Source organism: Mustela erminea, chromosome 3, assembly GCF_009829155.1.
Source record: "Mustela erminea isolate mMusErm1 chromosome 3, mMusErm1.Pri, whole genome shotgun sequence".
NCBI lineage: Eukaryota > Metazoa > Chordata > Mammalia > Carnivora > Mustelidae > Mustela > Mustela erminea.
Window position 1 is genome coordinate 17,683,002 of NC_045616.1, and position 15,165 is coordinate 17,698,166.

The window sequence follows — 15,165 nt, forward strand, 5'->3', positions numbered from 1 at the left end:
TCTGTATCACATGTAGCCTTCCATCTCTCCCTCTCTGCATCCCTTGCTCCGTGTTAATTTCGGGGCATTTCTGAGTCCCTTACAGGGCCTCAGTACACTTCTCCCTAAATATGGCATGCGTGCGGTTAACAAGAGCTCCACGGCTGTTTTTCCTTCCCATGAAAAATGTACGTGCCATGAAATGCACAAATACTCGGTCTGTAGGTGCTGTGTTTCGACAAATCATCCATCTGTGTACACCAAACCCCTGTCAAGATCGAGACCATCCCCAATAACCCCAAGGTTGGCTAGAGATGTGTTACACAACCTCACACAGGAGCCCCTGTTTAACTTTGATTCCAGAGGTTCCCAAACTTTTCTGATCATAGGACCCTTCTCCCAAGGACCAAGAGCTAACGATTAAGCCTAGATGGAACACAGAATGCGATTTAGCTCGAGTCCCCTACAATACAGTTAAGCAAACCCGAGGACCATAGATGTTATTTATCCTAGGTCTTCAAGGACGGTGACAAGAGGAAATTGGTATTTACTGAACCGCTGCTCCAAACCAGGAAATGTACTAGGTGATATATATGCAAACCCTTACTGCCTCCCAGGGTCATTGTAAAAATCAAAGGCAACTGTGTATGTGGAGCCCCCAGCATCCTGCTGAGCACAGAGAGGACACCAGCCGTCATCGGTGATTCTCTCCTCGGTTCCTCACTAACATTTTCACCTGTTCGTGTGGCTAGCACTGCATGTGTACATGTGTCATTTCATTCTGTTATTGCAATAACCCTGTGAAGTCGGTAGAGGAGGTATCTCTATTCATGCTTTTCAGGAGATTAAATGGTTTGTCCCTGATCATTATTTGTCAATGAGGGGGACGCCAGAACTGTAACTCAGTCTCCTGAGACCAAATAATTTCATCAGGGTGATTTGGGACTTCGGTCCATGTTCCTCCCAGGCCATCAGGGACTAGAGTGGAAGGGCAATTTGGAAATGGTAAAAAGGATACATTTGGTTCAGTGACAGCCACCCAGCTTGAACTGGCTAAAATGAAAAGGAAATCGATTGGCTCCTGCTGTAGAAAATGTCTTCCCAACCCCCTCGGCCCCTTTCCCACACTCCCTCCAATGTCCTCTTGCCCAGGCTCTACTCTCAGGCAACAACACCCCCATGGAGGCAAGAGGACCACCACAAGGTCTTGGTTTCCATCCATTCAGGTTAGCAATCTCAAAAGAGAGAGAGAAGTTTCTTTTGTGATGTCAGGCAAAGATCCAAAGAGTGGTTTTACTAAACTACCTTGTTTCATGTCCCCATGCTTGAAACAGTTTTGTTTGTTTGTTTAAAGTCTGGAGTCTGGGGGGGGGGGGGGTGGTCAGGGGATGGGTCAGTGCCCCCTGTGGTCTGAAAGGGAGGGAGGGATGGTGCCCTCTGGGGAGATCAACGTGCTGTTATCAGAGGAAAGGGAAAATGGATGGTGAAGGCCTGCCAGCAAACTTTAGTTAACGAACATCAGTTTAACAAAACTAGTGGGTGACCTAGATGAACTTGAATTATTGAAAGTAGGTTTACCAGTGCTCCCTTGGAGCTTTCTAAACCCGGTCTTTCAGAGATTATCATGGCTGTTTCCTTACACAGGCATGACTGATTGCATTGCTGGTGACTGAACACTGTCTCCGCCCCTGTGGAGTGTAGGGTAGGGTGCTGGTAGGGGGCTGATCATTCCAACCCTTGAATCACCTGTTTGGTTTTCCTGGTGTTAGCCCCCATCCTGAAGTGGCCCAGCCCCGCCCCCCACTCCTCAAGACTCATGCGTTAGCATATACTCGGGTAAGGATGAGAGGACGTCACTATGAAACCAAATGACACTCCTAACACAAGGTCCAGCTGAAGCTCCTGCCACTAAGAAAATGCTAAGGAGTTCCCCTATTTTCTACCAGAATAAAGATTTGGAGTTATCAGGTCAATGCATTCATGTGACATCCTTTCCAGGAAACCTATCTGATTTTTGCAGCCTCTGCTTAAGCCCAGAGAGCCAACAGATGGAGCAGTCCACTCCAGTCTCTTCCCAGGAAGCCCCCAGGAAGCTATGGTCTTGTTCCCTCTTCCCCGAGGATGACAGGTACTGTGCTCTCCTCCCTTTAGCACTCCCTTGCTTCCCACAGAGATTTCTGGGCCTCAGGAAAATAAAAAAAATGACTCCCTTTTGGAAGGAGGGGGTTTTTCATTTTGCATTGTTCTCCAAAGGAATCACTGTTGTGGCAGCCATTTTGAATGCCAGGTTCACGTGGGCCTTTCATCATGGTCCTTCCCACTGCGATGGGGCATGAGAGGTAGGCGGTAAAAGGACAACTGCCCACAGCTTCTCTTTTTCTAAGCACAGATGACAGAAGTTAGAAAAAGCTGTGGCAAAAACTGGAAGAGGTCAGCAAAGCCTTCCGTTTTGGCTCGCATCTCCACAGCCTTTCCCTTCCCCTTCTGACGGGTTTCCCTTGACTTCCTCCTTTCTGACCCCCTCGCTGGAAGCCACACAGAAAGGGGACAGGAACAGGAAGGATGTGACAGAAGACAGAACCCAAGGACAATCAGAAGTTGAAAAGTCAGAATCAGGATAAGACACTTTGGAGTCCGCTAATGTTGAACGAGAAAATGGCATAAACATGAAAATGGCATTGGAGACAATTATTAAAGAGCAAATCATAGATCCTTCAACACTCAGCAAGTGGCAAGAGAAGAGCCAAAGATGCAGTTTGGCTGGATAAGATTATTACTAATTAGAGAATCATCTTGTTCTCTAATCCCAACACAGACCCCATATCACTGCCACCCACATTCCTCCCAGCCACCATCACCCAGACTCGTCATGCTCCATCTCCTTCAGTCTTTCTAATGACAGCCAGAGATTACTTCTGAAGACATGAACTGAGTCCTGTCACTCCCTTGCTTAAATGTTTGGCCATATCCAAGTACTCTTAGAATAAACCCCCAAATCCTGGCCAGGACTTCAAAAGCCCCATATCACCTAGCTTTTGCCTACTCCTCAACCTGATACCTTATCACTCTCTCTGTCCTATGGACACCAGGGTTTACTTTCAGTTTCTAGAGGTACCAGGAAACTGCCCCAGGACCTTAACTCATGCTGTTACCACTTCCTGGAAAACTGTCCTTGTTCTCCCCCTTACCGACTCCTGTTCATTGGTAAGACTTCACAGTACTTTGTTGATGCCTCCTTCTTGATATAATTAAGTTCCCTGTGTTTGGTTCCTGTCTCTGGGTACCCTCTGCTTTCCATCTGTTTGTTACTTACATATGAATACATATGCTTATTTGTTTAAAGTCTGTCTCTACACCAGAGTAGAAGCACCGTAAAGGCTGGGACCATATTGCTTTTGTTCACTGTCATACCCCCAGTTCCAAGCATAATACCTGGCACACAGAGACACACTACAAACGTTTGCTGAATGAATCATGAATAAATGAGCTACTCTATACTCACTGCTCCAAGAACCTACATCCACGAACTCCACTGGTGCACCTGGACATTCTCTTCCCCCGCCCAGGTCATGTTCCTTCTCCTGAGGCACTAGCCAGTTTCTCCCAAGTTATGGTTATGTTTTCCCTCCCCTATTAGCCTATAAAAACATTTAGGGCATATCTGTTCACCTTTCTGCAGCCTCTGCAATGTTCAGCACGTGCCTTGCACGAAAGCATTTTTAACGAAAGTTTAAAACAAGCTTAGATGGTTGACATCTCACCTTTTCCTGAGCCTATATTGTTAAATTGATCTTTATATTCCTGGTGAGCAAAGGATAGTGGGATGGGGCCAGAAAGAAAGAAAGGGGTGTCAATGGGGGGGTGGGGAGTGATGGGAACACAGAAGGAAGAAGCAAGGGGAAAGGAGGAATGAAAGAGGAACAAAGAGGGATGGGGCCATCCTTTGTTATGATGAATGGAACGCATGTGAAGTCCCACTTATCATTAACAGTTTACATTTTTTGCTTTACCCTCTTCTCTTGCCATAGTTGCATTTGGTTTCTGGTATAGCTTAGGCTTTTTGCTGAAAGTTGATGGGTCTGAGAGTGGCATTTCATTATTTTGAGTCTTGTAGCTCCTGCTGATGATTCTCCTAACACACCTGGAGGGACTGACAGGGGACAGTGATGGTAGCACCCCTGTTTCACAGATGGGGACAATGGCTCTGCAAGAGTTGGCCAGTTGGCAGTAGAGAGTGAAGCATGAGCAAGTTCAAGTTGGACATGAACGGAACTATCTCCCACGGGTTTCGAAGGTCTCTATTCAATTCAGAAACTTTGCCAACTCTGGGCCAAAGTGTGTTCTTTAGGCCAGTGTGTTCTCAGGACATGTCTGCATAGTTTTTTTTTTCTTTCCTTTCACAAATGGCTCTGCTCTTTCTATCAATTAAATACATCATATATATTTCCATAAATCTCATAAAACCATATATCTCAATGGTCAACCACTGTGTCATTCCATTCGACCCAGAGAATTAACGAATTTCTAACCTATGTACTAGGGAATATTTAGTTGGAATGGCTTTCAAATGAAGTCAAAGTTTAAGTGGAGAATAGCTGAGAACTCTTAATATATTCTTAAAAAGATATACCTATTTGTAGATGAAAGAATCCAATTGTCTAAGTCAAAGAGTAAGTGGATAGTTTGGCCTCAACAGTATAATTTACTTCACAGCAGTTTCCAGAGAGTAGGTCCCTCAAGTCCTAACAGATTTTTCTCCATTGTCCCATTCATTCACCGGATCCCCTTAGGGTAGACACAGCATCAAAGAAATTGAGAAGGTGTATGGAATCTTAGAGGGAAGAATGGCAGGTAGCCAGAAATACACTGAGCCAGGGATTAGAAATCTCGGGGTGCCTGGGTGGCTCGAGTGGGTTAAGCCTCTGCCCTTCAGCTGAGGTCATGATCTCAGGGTCCTGGGATCGAGCCCCGCATGGGGCTCTCTGCTCAGCATGGAGACTGCTTCCCCCTCTCTCTCTGCCTGCCTCTCTGCCTACTTGTGATCTCGGTCTGTCAAATAAATAAATAAAATCTTTAAAAAAGAAAAAAAATCTCTACTCTCGTCCCCTCTCTGCCAATAGTGAGCGTGAAGTGGGGTGAGTCAAATCCCTGTTCTAGATCTTAACCTCCTAAACGTGGGTAATAATCTCTAAGATTCCTTCTTGCTTTTCTTTTTTCAAGATACAAGGCGATCAGGGTTAGTCCATCCCCCTCCTTAATTCAGTAATTTCTCCTAAAGTGCTCTAATGGAAACATACACTCCTTAGCTGGGACACCTGAACGATAGGGAACCCCACTTACGAAGGCATTCACTCCTCATTAGTCAATTTGTGGTCTTAAAACGTGCCTCTCGGTAACATCCTCTCATTGATCTTGGTCGGTGCACCAGAAAAATCCAGAACAACAGACCTTATCTGGCTGTGTGACTGCGGTTGAAAATTTGAAGACCTTATCCTGGCCTCCATTTTCCGAGAGAAACCTCTGCACTTCCTTTCACTCTATAGAAACACTTGCCAGACACCTCGCCATCCACCTTGCTGAGCGCTGGCCCCTCTCCATTTTACCAATGTCTATCTTAAAATGTAGTTTCCCAGATTAAATTGTGGACCCTATCTGTGATCTCAGCAGAGACCAAAGTGTGTCTCCTGGCATCTAGGAAAAACACTTCTCCAAGGAGTTTGCTTTCATTGGTAATGAAATGAAAGCAAGCACTGGTGGTGGATCTGGCCACTGTTTTTATTTGTTTTAAAAGCATCTGTGCATGGGGTGGGGGTGGGGTGGGGAAGCCTGGGTGGCTCAGTCGGTTAAGCGTCTGCCTTCGGCTCAAGTTGTGATCCTGGGGTCCTGCACTGGGCTCCCTGCTCAGCGGGGCATCTGCTTCTCCCTCACCGCCTCCTTCTATGTGCACTCTCTCTCTCTCTTTCTTTCTCTTTCGCTCTCAAATAAGTAAATAAATCTTTTTTTAAAATAGTAATAAAATTAAATCATCTACACTGCACTGTTGCTTTTCAGGGCTCTGGTTCCAGGGGAGCCTAAAGCGGGATTCAGACTCTGAGCGGAGATGAGCAGCTGGTACTAATGTTGACTAATGACCCACGGCATTGGTCATTGGGCATATGGTGAGTTTCATGGAGGAAGCAGCTTCTAGGGAGGGCTTGGTGCCAGAGCGCCTGGGGATGGAAATGGGAAGTGAAGACAGGTGTCTACCGGAACTGTGGCCTTTGAGATATCGTGGGTATGGGCAGAGTAGGGCTGGGAATGATATTAGGGTACATGCAAGGCCATGTTAGCAACCGGGGGAAGTGGCACGTCCCCATCTTTCTCATGACTTAGTGGAGTCTTTACTATTATTTTTTAATAAAATGGGTCTACATTTTGGGGGGGGGGTAGAAAATTGACACGTGATATTACATTAGTTTCAGGTGTACAACATAGTGATTCTGACAAGTTTATCCATTATGCTGTGCTCACCCCAAGTGTAGCCAATACTCGTCCCCACACAGCACTATTACGAAGCTATCGACTACACTCCCTCTACTGTGCCTTGTATTCCCACGACTCTTGCAGGCCATAACTGGAAGCCTGTATCTCCCACTCCCCTTCACCCATCTTGCCCAACCCCCCACTCCCCAGTGGAGTCTTGATGTGGTGAAGACTGAACGGAAATATGGCCCTTGAACATGTCCGCCCATTGGAGGGGACTTGGGCTTGCCATGAAACACCCCAGCAGGCAGTAAGTGACAGGCCACAGTGGGGGAGAAAATCTGATCCTCAAGTAGGCGTGGGTGACCTTCTGAGGATTCTAAGAAAAGCTTAAAGTTACTTGGAAGGTGAACTGAGATCCCGGTTTAGGCACCGTCAGGGAAATCTGAGCTAGTGAGGTTGAATTATTCCTGATAATGAGAGCTCACTGGGACCATTCAGCTGAGGAAGTAGAGGAGAAGTGGGTGCTCGAGAAACAAACTTTAAGAGGTCACATGATCTCTTTCCTTGTTAGTGGCAGTCTGGAGCATCCAAGACTCTCCTGAAAAATTCCAAGTGATGCCAGATCTTCTGGTCTGCGTACTACACCTTGAGCAACAAGGAATTAGGATGACATGGCCGTAGATCCCTTAAAACGTAGTATTGGGTGAAAAACTGCCCGGACTTCAACTATAATATTTGATCACACTGCTCCTTGCTGACTTTCCATCTTCTTGAATCCTCTGAAACCTCCCCCTCATTGTGAAAAATAAATCTCTCCCCCCATTATTGTCGCCATATTTGTGTGGCCCCTGAAAACAAAGAGAGAACAGCGTGTGCAAAGGAAACGTTTGGGAGGCAAAGCGGTCTACTTTGCAGAAGGAGAAGAATCAGCTTTGCTTCAGGAGACATTAAAACTAATCATAGAAACAAGATTTTGAACTTTCATTATGTTTGATCTGATATTTGATGTTCCAGAATGACTAGTAAATGAGAGAAGGGAGAAAATGCTAAGAAGTCATTTTAATATGATTTCTCCACTCCTTTAATCCCCATACAAACTGCTTAGGGTTCTGTAGAGATTTTAACGCCATCAGATCAAAATGTGTGCCCACAGGAGACACCCTGGTGAGCTCCTAGATCTTCTGATTATTGCCATCGAGGCCCCGTGGCAGGGCTGTGAGGGGTGCAGTGGGGGGGGGGGCAGAAGCTACAGGAGTAGGTGAGGGGTTAGAGAGAATGGAAATGAGCTCACCCCAATGACAGACCCTGCACTCACTCAGCCTCTGGCCAAGGAGCTCATTTTTCTTCCTTTCAGCATTATCAGAGAATCTCCTCCATTCTCCTCCAGCATCACATTCCAAAATCTCACACAGAAAACCCCTCCTGACCACCGACCCTAAACCACAAGGCAGACACTCAGCGACCAGGACGCCCGCAGAAATTTCACATGATGCTCAAGCACAGAGAGATATGCAGACCCACCATCGCCCTTGGAAGGCGGCATCCCAGAGGAACACCACACTGACTCAGGCTCACCCCCCAGGTCAAGCTCTGCACCCCCCGCCTCACCCCTTCTTGCCCCTGCTACAGTTTTCAAGTCCTGGGGCTTCGGCTCTCCAACAGGAGTAGTTCAGTACTCAATACTGAGTTCTGAATAGTTCTGAAAAGTTAATACTCCTGCTCACTCAGGCTCTAGTAGGTTCTCTTCAACACTGCGTGAAGAGAAGATGTGTGCACACAGCACTTCTCTCCAACAGAGTCCCAAGTCCTGCAGAACAGTATTAACCACAGAGCCAAGATGATGGCCAACTGGCTTCTTTCGGCCAGCCAGGACCAAGCGAGTCCTAGATGAGAGAATGTATGCCTTGCGTGTAGGTAGCCGGAAAAGCAGCTGACTTGTGCAAAATGCAGCCCGGTGGGGATCTACACTGGGACAGGTGACTGAGAAAGGAATTTTCTATGACCCTTCTGTTTCCGCCTGCCTGCCAAGTGGTTCCTGTCTCCTTCCATCTACCAATCTTTCGTCCCTCATCTATTAAACAAAAACGAGAAAGTTTATGACAAAAGCCAAAAATCCAACTGACCCATCAAAACAAAAATGAGATGACAAGGGTCTGGATGGGAAAACACTGAACTAGACTATGGGACAGTCATTGGAATCAGCTTAGCTCTGTGCTCCTGGTAGCCAAGGCAGAAAAGGTGATCTTATTAATTTTAAAACTCTTTTTTACAAAATGTGTTTATCTGAGAGGCAGCATGAGGGAGAGACAGAGAGAGTGAGCACGAGAACACAAGGTGGGGGGAGGGGCAGAGGAAGCAGCAGACTCCCCGCTGAGCAGGGAGACCGGGGGCAGGACTCGATCCCAGGACCCTGAGATCAAGACCTGAGCCTAAGGCAGCTGCTTAACCCACTGAGCCACCCAGGCGCCCCAATTTTAAAACTCTTATAAAAGGAGACACATTTGTTCACAAACAGAAACAAAAATGCCCCTTACCTCTAAAAGGATCTGTCTGTACCGTCGGTTTTCCCAACTTGATTAAATCAGAGACAGAGACGTCCTACTGTCCCTGGAAAGTGGTAGCAGCAACATGGAGGGTCAGAAGGCCACTGTCCTGGTTCTGGACTTTACAGATACCTCTGTGATGACAGTCAAGTCTACAAAATCATACTTCTGGAATAAAAATGAATAAATGGTATGAGCCGTCAAACAACCCTAACCATGGACATCTCCAAAAATGGCAATTATTTCAGTATTAGCGTCCCAACCCGATGGTGGGAGCGTCCATGTTTGTTAGATATGGGGTCGGCGAAGCTCACGTCCTGAAATCCTCCCCTTCCATTTCTTCTTTTTCCTTTTCCCCGAATCAGGACAAGGTTTGCTTGTTTGTTAATGGTAACTATTGAAACTTGGGCTTTGGGGACATTTTAAAAACACAGGTAACATAAAAAGGGCCACTTGAACCATTTTTTGAAAAGATTTTATCTATTTGAGAGCGAAAGAACAGGAGCGGAGGGAAGGGGCAGGGGCAGAGGGAAAGCAGCAGACTTCCCGCTGAGCGGGGGAGGGGGGGAGGGGGCCTTGATCTCAGGACCCTGAGATCATGACCTGAGCCGAAATGAAGAGCCAGACAGACGTTCAACTGACTGGGCCAAGGCGTCCAACCACTTGGACTGTTTTCAAGTCTACAATTCTGCAACCTCACCACCGCCCTGAATCCTTCTAGAAAGAGAGAACCTACAGGCATTATTATTTCTCTTAGGGCTTATATCTATGTGTCTCTTCAAAAGAGGTCATGTTTACTGTAAAAGCAGGCAATGAAGGATTTTCAGAGAGGAGAGATAATGAGACCAAGAACTTGGCCTACTTAGAAACAAGTGAATCGAACACTGGGTGACTTTCTAATGTCCTTAATATAACCCCTGGTCTCCCTTCTGCTCTCCTTGGGGCATGGAGAAAGAAGCAGGAGATTCAGAGGTGTGACTCTGCCACGTGTTAGTAGCGTAACTTTTCTGCTATTATCTTTTCGTCTTTCCACCTTATTTATGTATTACCCGTCAAATGGGGGTAGTATTATGGATCCCAATGTTGCTGTCATTTAAATGAGGTAATACACAGCGGGGCCTGGGTGGCTCAGTGAGTTAAGCAGCAGCCTTCGGCTCAGGTCACAATCCTGGGGTCCTGGGATCAAGTCCCGCATCGGGCTCCCTGCTCAGTGGGGAGCTTGCTTGAGTCTGCTTCTCCCTCTCCCTCTGCTTCTCCCCGCTGCTTGTGTACTCCTTTCTCTCTGTCAAATAAATAAATAAATAAGGTAATACACATCCGGAGGGATCTTAAAATTACTGCACAAATTGGTTATCATTTATGTGAAGTTGTGGGTCCCAGTAATATCATTAGGTTGCAATTGTGTGCAGGACAGGGTCTGGGTCTTGAGCAAATAGTGGTTAAATAATACGGAGGGATGAGATCTCCCCGGTTTTCCTGAAAGTTCTTAATATAGCCAGGCTAAAGAGAAGTAAAACCTTCAAGAAGAAGTAAACACATTAGATGAGAAAGTGTCAGTGTGTGTGTGGTCTCTTGCACTCTGGGTCCAAAGAATTAGCATCAGGACTAGAGCTCAAGTCATGGGCACTTATGACCTCACACAAACTTCCTGCAGGGTGATTCGGCAAAGGGCAGAGAAACTGCAAAACCAATCACAACTTGACCCCAAATTCTAAGTCGAAGAAGTGATGAGAAACATCCAAAGACACACGCACATTTATGGTCATAGGGGTGTTTTGTAACAGAAGGACAAGATACCGCTTTCTCCCCCAACAAGAGAGACTGGGCAAATCAACCATCCGTGTCCAGACAACAGGACACAACCAGCCACAACATTTTAAGATGACGGCATAGAAGTGTCTTTATCAACCAGGAAAGATGTCTGGAATGTCCTCAAGTAGAAGACCAAAAAAAATAAATAAATAAAAGACTGGCAAGCAATTCACGCAGAATGAAGGACACATGTGTCGCAAAATGTTAACAAAGATCACCATGAAGATGACCACAGCATTTCATTTGTTTGAATTTTCGCCTGATTCTGTAATACGCATGAGTTCTTTGTGTGACTTTAAGGAGAGGGAACAACAGAAAAAGAAAAAAAACATAGTCCCCGATAAATGCTTTAAGGGATTTGGGATGCTTTGAAGACACATGAGGAGTCCCAGAGAACAAAGCCTCATATTTAGACACTCAGCCAGGCTGAGGGAGAGCTGAAGGGATGCTAGAACCAACCAGTCAGCTGAGGAGTTTCTGTCCACGGAGGCATTAGGTGAAGGAAAACACGGGTGCCCCCTGCCTCCGACTTCCGCAGCCAGGACCACAATGACCTCTGGTTATCAGCATCGGCCTCTTTTCTCCTCCATTTGAGGTCTGGGCATTGCACGAAGCAAAGAGGAAACGTCTGCCCTCTGAGTCACTCTGCCAGGTCCCCAGCTGGAGACCCTTGCCTCTCCTTCCCTCTTCCCAGAAGAGAAGAGCTTGGAGACCTCAGGGCAACCCCCCAGAGTCCGTGTTCCCCTAGCCGTGAAAAAGACCACAGTCCAACGCAGAGGGCCTGCAGGATATCATTGCATCAATAATTTCCTCCTGCTTAGTAAACCCTGAGGAAAATCTGAGGGCTGGATTTTTTAACTTTGTTCCACCAAAAAAAAAAAAAAAAGCGCTCTCAGTAAGGGTGGCCGAGGAAGTGTCGGTTCTGTTTTTTTGCAGTTGTGACATTTTCCGGTTGAAAATTGCTTCATTATCTACAGTGTCCTTTTGGCTTCCCCTCTCCAGCTTTTTGGCTTTCTTGAGAGTCCTGAAATTCCCCCAAGCTTCTAGAATGTACAAGCTTTTTAGAGAATCCAAGCCACGATTGTGAAAGTATTGAAAACTCTACATAGCATGTCCTTTCTCTGAAAAATGCCTGCATGCTGGAGTCTCTCTAATGACCTTCAAGCTCGTCATGGGCACAGATCCCCCTCAGTCTGTGCAGAGAGGTCTGGGATGCTGGCAATTCCAGGAAAGACCTAGATCACGTGCCCGAAAGAATAAAGACCCTTCAGTACAAACATCTCATGGGACCCAAAGCTCTGTTGGTTTGGTTGTTTGTTTGTTTTTATTAAATAAATATTTTTTAAGTTTCTATTTAAATTCCAGTTAGTTAACATACAGTGTTATATTACTTTCAAGGTTACAATATAGTGACTCAATACTTCCATACATCACCCATACATACAGCAAGTGCCCTCCTTAATTGCCATCACCGATATAACCCATCGCTCCCTACCCACTTCCCCTCTGGTAACCTTCAGTCTGTGCTCAAAGAGTTCTGGTTTACAAAGTTCTGGAGAACCAGGCTCAGTTCCTTCTGAGCACGAAAATACTGTTCAAAGGCCAAGTCCAAAGCCAGGCCTTTAAGACCCTATGTTGGGCCTTTGCTTACTTTCCTACACTCTAGGGGAGAAAGGGAAGAAGAGCCGTTGTTGGTGTTTGGGGATGAAAAGTACTTTGTTCTAGAAGGTGAGAGCATAGGTTTAGCAACACAGTATTAGTAATGCCACTGGTTGGGTCGATGAATCTGTTGGGACTCTGAGTTCCAACTAGGAAAAATCCCAACGTCAGTAGTCGGCTTCCGCAAAGGAGAGTTCATTGTCTCAGGGAAATGCAAATGTCAGGGCTGGGTCTGTCTAGAGACGTCATTCGGCTCAGACGATGCCAGGAATCAGTCAATCTCTCTCTTGCTAACTATTCGTCTAATTTCCTCTGGGTTGGCTTCCTTTTCGGTGTGCTCACAGTGCCGAACTCCCAAAGAATCCTGGCTTTCATCCAAGCGGATTAAGGAAAGAGAGCTTCTGTCCTTTTTAAGCGTTCCACGGTAGCCGCAGGACCAAGTCATGTTGGACTGACCTGAGTCAGCTGCTCCGTAGGAACAGCTCATGGGGTTTGGGAAATGAAAGCAGCCGATGGGTCCGGTTTGGCCCATGCACCCTCCTGTGCCAAAGGAACATTGTGATGTTTCCAGAAGAAGGAAGAGATGGAGGCCCAGGGCCACCCAGGCGCCCCTGAACTATATTGATTGAACACAATCGGACCTGTGGAGTTCAAACCCGTGTTCTTCAAGGGTCAGCTGTACGTTCCTACTTGTATATGCTTGAAGTGTCTTGGATGTGTGTATAAACAACCTTAATGAACGTGGTAGCAGGGACTGGTGTATGTGTATGTGGGGGAAAGGGGCGCTGGGAATGGAAGGGAAATTTCAGCAATTTCTCTGGTGCAGTTTTTCCTGAACGAAAGTACTATGAGGGGCGCCTGGGTGGCTCAGTCGGTTAAGCTTCTGCCTTTCGCTCAGGTCATGATCCCAGGGTTCTGGGATCAAGTCCCACATTGGGCTCCCTGCTCCGTGGGAAGCCTGCTTCTCTCTCTCCCACTCCCCCTGCTTGTGTTCCCTCTCTCGCTGTATCTCTCTCTGTCAAATAAATGAATAAAATCTTGGAGGAAGAAAAGTGTTATGAGAGCAAAGGAAACAAAAATGGGGGTACACTGGCTTATGATGTTACCCCATAGATCCACAAAAGAATGAAACATGTACATGTATTATTCAAATAATTCAGTAACTGAATAATAATTTAATAGTACAAAGAATTTGAGGGCGCCTGGGTGGCTCAGTGGGTTAAGCCACTGCCTTCGGCTCAGGTCATGATCTCAGGGTCCTGGGATCGAGTCCCGCGTCGGGCTCTCTGCTCAGCAGGGAGCCTGCTTCCATCTCTCTCTCTCTCTCTGCCTGCCTCTCCATCTACTTGTGAGCTCTCTCTATCAAATAAATAAATAAAATCTTAAAAAAAAAAAAGAATTTGAATAGTCATACAATTCTATGGAAAACTGGAGGAGGCAAAAGAGAGAAATGCATTTCCTAGTGAAACCAAGAGGAAAGGAACTTCACTTGTAGCACTGGGGGGGGCTGGTTAATAAAGATGTCTTGATCCCTTTCAGAGAACATAACCTTTTCACTCCACCCTCCCAGGAGCAAAGTTGTGTGCAAATGGGATATTTTCATTTACTTTATTATTATTATTATTTTAAAAGATTTTATTTATTTATTTATTTGAAGAGAGAGAGAGAGAGATCACGAGTAGGCAGAGAGGCAGGCGGAGAGAAAGGAGGAAGCAGGCTCCCTGCTGAGCAGAGAACCCGATGCAGGGCTCGATCCCAGGACGCTGAGATCATGACCTGAGCCGAAGGCAGAGGCCTAACCCACTGAGCCACCCAGGTGCCCCTATTATTATTATTTTTTTTTTTTAAGTAAACTGTGTGCCCAGCAGAGAGCCCAACACAGGGTGTGAACTCACCACCCTGAGATCAAGACCTGAGCTGATACCAAGACTTGGACCCCCTAACCGACTAAGCCACCAGGCACCCCAAATGGGATATTTTTAAAAGAAATCATTGGAAAATCCTGAATGGCTTGATGGATGTAGGGTTGATCCAGACCTGGGATTTGCTTCAAGAATTTTTTCCTTTCTTTCTCTTGGCTTGTATGGACTCCTTCCATAGTAGAAACACAATAGCCAGCATTTATTTTCTAAGCTTTGGAGGAACAATTATACCTGGGCCAAGGAGCCAAGAGGCACAGGAAGAAAGAGGCATGTAAATAAATGCTTTAGGCGACTTCTCAAAAATTCCTGAAACATGCCCAGAAACGTGGAATTGCAGATCTGCTAAAGAGAAAGGAAATGTGGGAACAAGGCAAAGGTGAACAAAGACCCTCATGAAAGAGAAACCAAAGTCTATGTTCTTCTCAAAGGGGAAAGAGACTAGGAATTCAAATAACTGTTCTGTTTATTTATTTGTTTGTTTGTTTTACTCAGGCTCCACACCCAGCATGATCAAGAGTCAGATGCTCAACCAACTGAGCCACCCAGGTACCCCTCAAATAACTGTTCTATTAACTAAACACTCCTATTATTGCAAAATAAATAGTTGCGTGGATGTTGCTGACATCCCAGATATACTTAAGAAAACATATTTTTAATTAGGAGAAAGGCAACAGAGATGACATCAGTTACTTAAAAGAACACAGGGGTCCTCCAGCACCACTTGGGAAACTGTTTTTAAAAATGTGCTCTCATCTGTTAAAAATGGAAATTGAGGAATGGAAGGA